At 37.7% G+C, this 7,301-nt stretch overlaps 1 protein-coding gene across 2 annotated transcripts in view; it reads left to right on the top strand.

Moving 5' to 3' along the window:
* The window catches only part of TTC24 (tetratricopeptide repeat domain 24), a 268,837-nt gene that overhangs the window by 91,804 nt on the left and 169,732 nt on the right, over nucleotides 1–7,301 (top strand). The gene's annotated exons all lie outside the window — the stretch shown is intronic.

Here is a 7,301-nt window from a genome sequence, read left to right as displayed (position 1 = left end):
TGGGAGATTGTAGGTTTACCCCTGGGATCTCTTCTGTGTCCCTACTAGACAGAGGCACAGTAAACTAACCTCAAAAGGGCTATCTTCTGTGACCTACTATACAGAGGCACAGTCTACTAATCTAAAAGGGTGGCGAAAGCCAAACACACTCTGGCTAGGCTTATAAATGCCCTAGGGCAGATAGCCTAGTATCAGCCTATGAACCTATGAACCTATGAACCTATGAACACTGAGATCATACAATCTTCAGGGAAGGGGCATATTCCATAACACCAGAGGCTGTCAGTCTCACACATCTGTCAACCATCTGTTTGTGTCGAACAAACAGATGTCGACATTTGAAATTCGAGACTGGCAACCAAAGTAGTGTCTCACACATACATATATATATATACGTGTACATATATATATATATATATATATATATATATATATATATATATATATATATATATATATATGTATATATATATATATATATATGTATATATATATATATATATATATGGCTATACATATAGAGATAGATATATTGCATCCAGTTATGGGGACAGCTTGACAGTTCCCAGCATGGTCGTGACCATCTACAATTATGAATAAATAGCATAATACTTAAGGTTTATAACTTGACTGGTTTTCTTGTGTTTGTTAGTATTGTTGCCCAGTTTAAATATGGCAATTGACATCTACTTAGCACATCACAGATAAATCGATGTACTAATGGATGTGCATAGCCAGTGACAAAAGTTATATAACGTATCTGTAAGTTAGGCACTAGCTACATAGGATTTGATACAGCACATTAGCTATAACCTTTTAGTTACCAATAGGAAGAGATTTGCAGAACAGAAATGAAAGATGAGACCTACCCTACATTAGCTGTGCCAAAGAACCTGTGGCATACATTTATGATTCAGGCTTGAATGAATTGATAATGAACTATGTGGAAAAGCACATAAATAATGTATGTTATGTAAAATGGAGTTTAATCTGATGAAGATCTGTTAAGAGAGAAAGCCCTAATCTATTTAATAGCTTTTATTTTTCAATGAAGAAGTATCGATTTCTAAACAGGTTATAAATAATTGATTTCTCTGAAGTCTTAACTGAGATTTACCACAGTTCATGGTCTTTATTTACAGATTTTTAAGGAGGCTCAGCCAGCAAGTTCAATGCTCATGAAGTACCAGTTTTCTCTGTGGTTTAAAAAAAAAAATCTCTCTCTCTCTATATATACATATATATATATATATATATATACGTATATATATATATATATATATACGTATATATATATATATATATATATATATATATATATACATATATATATATATATATATATATATATATGGTTCTACTTATAAAGATCGAAGACCATGTATTTACCGAGATGACAACACTGAACTGTTGATTCACCAAACAATCATACTACCAAATATTTTAACAGGGAATGTAGGCACTTGGCCAATATGGAGAAATTTACCCTTTTCCCCACTGTAGTGTGATCCCGGAAATGGTATATCTAGTTTGAGGGGTGTGGCATAGCCCCCCACCTGGTTGGGTTTGACATACAGTGGTGTGTTTCTTCATACAGTGTTGGCCAAGTGCATACTTTCTGTGTTAAAAAATTTGGTAGTGTGATTGTTCGGTAAATCAGCACTTTGGTGTTGTTGTCTCGGTAAATTCACTTTCGGGTAAGTAGTCTTTCGATCATTACAGTAGAAGAGCCAGGTATATATCTGTATATACATATGTGTGTGTGTGTGTGTATATATAAATATATATATATATATATATATATATATATATATATATATATATATATATACACACACACACACACACACACACACACACACACACACACACACACACACATACATACATACATATGGGTCCCCTTCAGTCGATTGAACGTTTATAAGTTCGAACCACATATGGTCAAGACCATATGTTTGAACTTCTAAAAATCCGATCTGACTGAATGGAGAGCTCCGTATACAGCGGAAAGGGAAGATCTCCCATTTCCGTAATGCATTGCGATCTTGGAGTTGGTATATTTAAGTAAGGGGGGTGTTGGGGTGCAAGGGGGCATAGACCCCTGCTATAGACATTTAATTTTATTTTTTTTGTTTTTTGTCGTTTTACGTCAGTTTTCAAACTTTTACAAGTTCAAACATATGGTCTCAGCCATATGCGGTTCAAACTTGTAAAAGTTTGATCGACTGAAGTAGACCCATACACACACACACACATGTATATATATATATATATATATATATATATATATATATATATATATATATATATATGGTTCCCTATCAGAAGGATGAAAGGTCACAACAGTTTTTAGTTTTTCTACCTTCTGGGTTTTCGATGTTCCCTGTTCAGTCTTTTGATGTTCGCTCTTGTGAGGTTTCATCATTTTGATAGGGTCTCTACACACACATATATGTATATATATATATATATATATATATATATATATATATATATATATATACACACATATATATGTATATATATATATATATATATATATATATATATATATATATGCCTCACAGCAAGACGCTGTCCTGTTCGATTCTTAGCTAAAGCGTCTTCTGTGTGGAGACATGCATGAATGGGCGTACCTTCGTTGAAGGTTGTGTGTCAGGGCTGGCAACTTGGCACATAAAAATCTACTGCCAATTATTAGCGGACCGGAGTTCCGCTGTGGCGACCCCTAACTGGGAAAAGCCGAAAGATACAACAACAACAATATATATATATACATATATATATATATATATATATATATATATATATATATATATATATATATATGGGTCTACTTCAGTCGACCGAACTGTTACAAGTTCGAACCACATATGGCCAAGACCATATGTTCGAACTTGTAAAAGTTTGAAAACTGACGTAAAACCATAAAAAAATAAATAAATAACATTAAACGTCTATAGCAGGGTGGCTATATGCCCCCTGCACCCCCCCACACCCAAATATCTTACTTAAATATACCATCTCCGAGATCGCACTGCATTGCGGAAATGAGAGCTCTTCCCTTTCCACTCTGTACGGAGATCTCCATTCAGTCAGATCAGGCTTTTATAAGTTCAAACATATGGTCTCGGCCATATGTGGTTCGAACTTATAAACATTCGATCGACTGAAGGGGACCCATATATATATATATATATATATATATATATATATATATATATATGAGGATGGCGCAGTGGTAGCCGCCTCACAGCAAGAGGTTCTCTGGTTCGATTCTGAGCTGGGGTGCCTTCTGTGTGGAGTCTGCATGTCCTCCCTGTGTTCATGTGGGTTTCCTCTGGGTGCTCCGGTTTCCTCCCACATTACAAAGACATGCATCTGGAGCCTTTCTCCCTGAGCCTCCGCTGAAAATTGGCTTTGTTCCAAGTCGGACTTTCCCAGCTAACAAATGTTAAATAAATTCTTCTTCTTCTTCTTTCGGCTTTTCCCGGTTAGCAGTCGCCACAGAGGATCATCTGTCCGCTCATGATTGGCAGTGGAGTTTTATGGTGTTGAGTTGCCAGCCCAGTGCCCAACATTCCACAGATGGCACACACACGCACACACACTCCTAGGGCCAATTTAGAGTGTCCAATTCACCTACTGCATGTGTTTGGGATCTGGGAGGAAACCGGAGCACCCGGAGAAAACCCACGCAAATACAGGGAGGACATGCAGAGTCTGCACAGAAGGCACCCCAGCCAAGAATCGAACCAGAGAACCTCTTGTTGTGAGGCGGCAATGTTAACCACTGTACCACCGTGGCCGCCCTAACAAATGTTAAATAAAAAAAAAAATAAATAAAAAAAAAAAAAATATATATATATATATATATATATATATATATACTCCCTTTATAATCTCGAAATATAGAAATATCGAATTTCAGTATCTCAACTATAAAGTTGAAAAATCAAAATACCGAAGCTCCAAAAGTGCGAAACTCAAAATTGCGACTTTTAAACACACCCTACACCACACAAACACACATACACATTCCTCCCCACACTACAACAAGCAAACAAAACACATACAAACACAACAATATGAATACATGAACCTACCCTACATATAAGAAGGGGGGCAAGCCCCTCTGCACCCCCCACACCCTCACTACTTATATATACTAACTCCGAGGTCACACTAAAAAGACAAAGGCATGAAACCCACCACTACACAATCTACATTCCCCTCGCACAAACACACATCACATAACAGTTACACACTCACACTCTTACCTACATACGTTAACCTACACCTAAAACTTCCCAGCACACTAACATACACTAAAATCCCTACCCAAAACCCTTAAAATATAAACACTTACCTGAATACACACACACACACACACACACACACACACACACACACACACACACACACACACACACACACACACACAGTAACCGTTGCCTAGAAATGTGTGTTTAAGGTGCCTTTAAATATACTGCTGTACACAGCATGGGAATATTCTTAGAGAAGTTTTAATTGGCAATCAAGGCGGTATATGAGGAGGTTGCCTGAAAGCAAGACTGTAGTTCATCACCTGGAAAATCATCTAAAGAAAGACCTTGAAATAAGGATTGAGATCTGAGCTGGGGCTAACTGAATCTGTGGAATAACTTATTTATAGAGCTGGAGGTTGGATTGGGAGAGACCCACAGCTTTGGCCTTTTTTATTGCAGACAGCCAACATCCTGGAGGGGCTGTATGGGCTCTGATGTTTAAGTGGATTGAGCCTATGTTACTCTACAGTGTTATTTGAATCTGCAAAACCAAGTGGGTTGTGGTTTTGATTTGCTTTGCTTTATAAAAATAAAGTTGTATTTTTATGCATTTCTGTGTGGAGTGTGTCTTTGGACTTGGACTAGTGGTGCATGCATGGACAGCTGGCTGTACACTTTCCAGTTTTTGATTCCTTGCAGTACCACTGCTGCCAACTGCAAATAATATTCTTGGCTGCAAATTCCCTGTAGTACTGTGACTGTTGTGTGCCTAACATGAGTAAGTGGTGACCGCAACAATAGGGAAACTTTATTTATTTATTTGGCATTTGTTTACTGTGAAAGTCCGGCTGAGTGATAAAGTACCCATTATCAGCAGAGGCCCAGGAGATAAGCTCCAGATACAAGTATTTAAGTTATAAATTAAATAGATGTTATAAAAAGCAGCAGTTATGTGCATCTACACACGGTTGATATATAGTCGTAGGAGTAATAGAGGAGTTATGTTGCATAGAGATACCTACATTGTAAAGGGATATTCAGTTTGTTTCTGGCAAGGATGGTCATTGTAAAAATAAAAGAATAGGATGTGCAAAATGGGAGAACATATGCACAATAGTCTGCAGTAAGATGAGAGAAAAAGATAAGAAGAGAATAGTGTAGATAGTGGTGGTTAGGGAGTAGAGGAGAAAGAAAGGAAGGAATAATGAGGTAGCAGGGAGAGTGAAAGGTGACGAGGTGAAGTCGTAGTGATGGCATGAGTAATAGTAGGTGCAAAGGAGCAGGTGGGAGATATGGTAAGAGGGTATGTTTGGGGGGAGGGAAGGTGAGAAGAGAGGAGGAAGAGGTAGATTGGGTAAGATAAGTACCTCAGTCAAGACTGTTACAAGAGCATATCCATGTTTTGGTTAAGTATTCTTTTAAGGAGCATTTGAAGGAGTGGAGGTTAGGAAGTGTTTTAATGGCTAAGGGAAGGGACTTCCATGATTTTACAATAGTGTAGGAATAGAGTCTTTGACCTGGGAATTTCTTGGGTTTATGTTTATCTGTAGATCTTAGGAGTTTTTTTGGGTGTAGGTGTCAATTAATGGGCTGAGGGCAGGGTATAATGTGTATGATGGTGTAGAGTAGTAAGTTGTATGTACTGGGGGGACATGGGGAGTTCAAGCCAGCACAGAGATTGTAAGGCTTTACAATAATGAGATAGTGGGGATGAGTTTGTGGCAAATCTGGCTATTTTATTAAAACAGTTTCAAGTTTGCTTTTTAAGGAGATGTGCAGGTTTCTTAGAATTGGGGCCCCATATAATAGTAAGGGCAACACAAGGTTTTAGCCAGAATAATTTTAGTAGAAGGGGTGAGAAAATTTTTACTTCTGTATAGGATGCCTGGTGTTTAGGGTTTTTTTGTACTATTTTGTATATGGAGGTCAAATTTGAGTTTATCATCAATTCTAACTTCTAGGAGCTTGGTATGTTGGACCAATTAAATTTCCATGTTTGTAGAAAATATCTTGTTTTACTGTAGCTGTGTGGTTTGTGGGTGGAGAGGAGGAGTTTTGTTTCTTTAGGGTTCAGAAGGAGTTGAAGTTTGGTGAGCCAGGATTTTATGGATGTGAAAGCTTGCTGTCTTATATTTTGCAAGTGAAATAGGGTATCTGATTTGCAGATGATTGCACAGTCATCAGCATATTGGATTAGAGAGCCTTCACAGGTAGCTGTGTGCAGTTTGTTAATAAAAGTGTTAAATAGTAGTGGTCCAAGGATGAAACCTTGTGGTATACCTGTGGTGGTGGGGAGAGAAGAAGAGATAGATTCTTTCCATTTCACTATCTGCTGTCTATCAGCTAGGTAGCTAGAGAACCACTGAACTGAGAGGGAAGATAGACCTGTATTGGATAGCTGTATCAGGAATTTGGAGTGAAAGACCAGTCAAATGCTTTAGACAAGTCAAGATATAGTGTAGATACTAGTTTGCCAGAGTCACAGAGTTTGCTGACAGAGTTTGTAAAGGATACCAGGGCTGTTGCAGTGCTGTGAGTGGATCTGAAACCATGTTAAGTTTCAGTGAGTAGATTATTTTGTGTGATATGATGAAAAAGTTTGTGGTGTATGCATTTTTTAAGAATTTTAGAGAGGGTGACAAAATTGTAATGGGACGTTAGTTTGTGATTTTCTGAGGGGTTGCCTCCTTTATGAATGGGGATAATATGTGACATTTTCCATTGGGGAGGGGCATAAACTTTAGCTATGGATCTATTAATTAAGATGCTAACCAGGAATGCTATTGTTTCTGCAGCTAGCTATAGGTATTGTGGAGGGAGGTTGTCTGCAGAAGTTGAACAAGGTTTTCGTTGTTGTAGTATTTTTTCATTAAAGATATGAGAATGGGCTAAAAGTTAAGAAGGGGAGGGTAGGATGTTGGGGCATTAGTGTGGGATTGATTATGTGTGAGTGAATTGTTGGCTTTATAGGGGGTGGTGCGTTGTGAGTTTTTAGTTAGATTTGCAGTTAGTTTGGCTATGGATTCTGTG

This window comes from Protopterus annectens, chromosome 8.part0 (genome assembly GCF_019279795.1).
Source record: "Protopterus annectens isolate FY-2018-M chromosome 8.part0, PAN1.0, whole genome shotgun sequence".
NCBI lineage: Eukaryota > Metazoa > Chordata > Ceratodontiformes > Protopteridae > Protopterus > Protopterus annectens.
The sequence above is the reverse complement of the archived record's forward strand: the minus strand, read 5'-3'. Positions and strand labels throughout refer to the sequence as shown.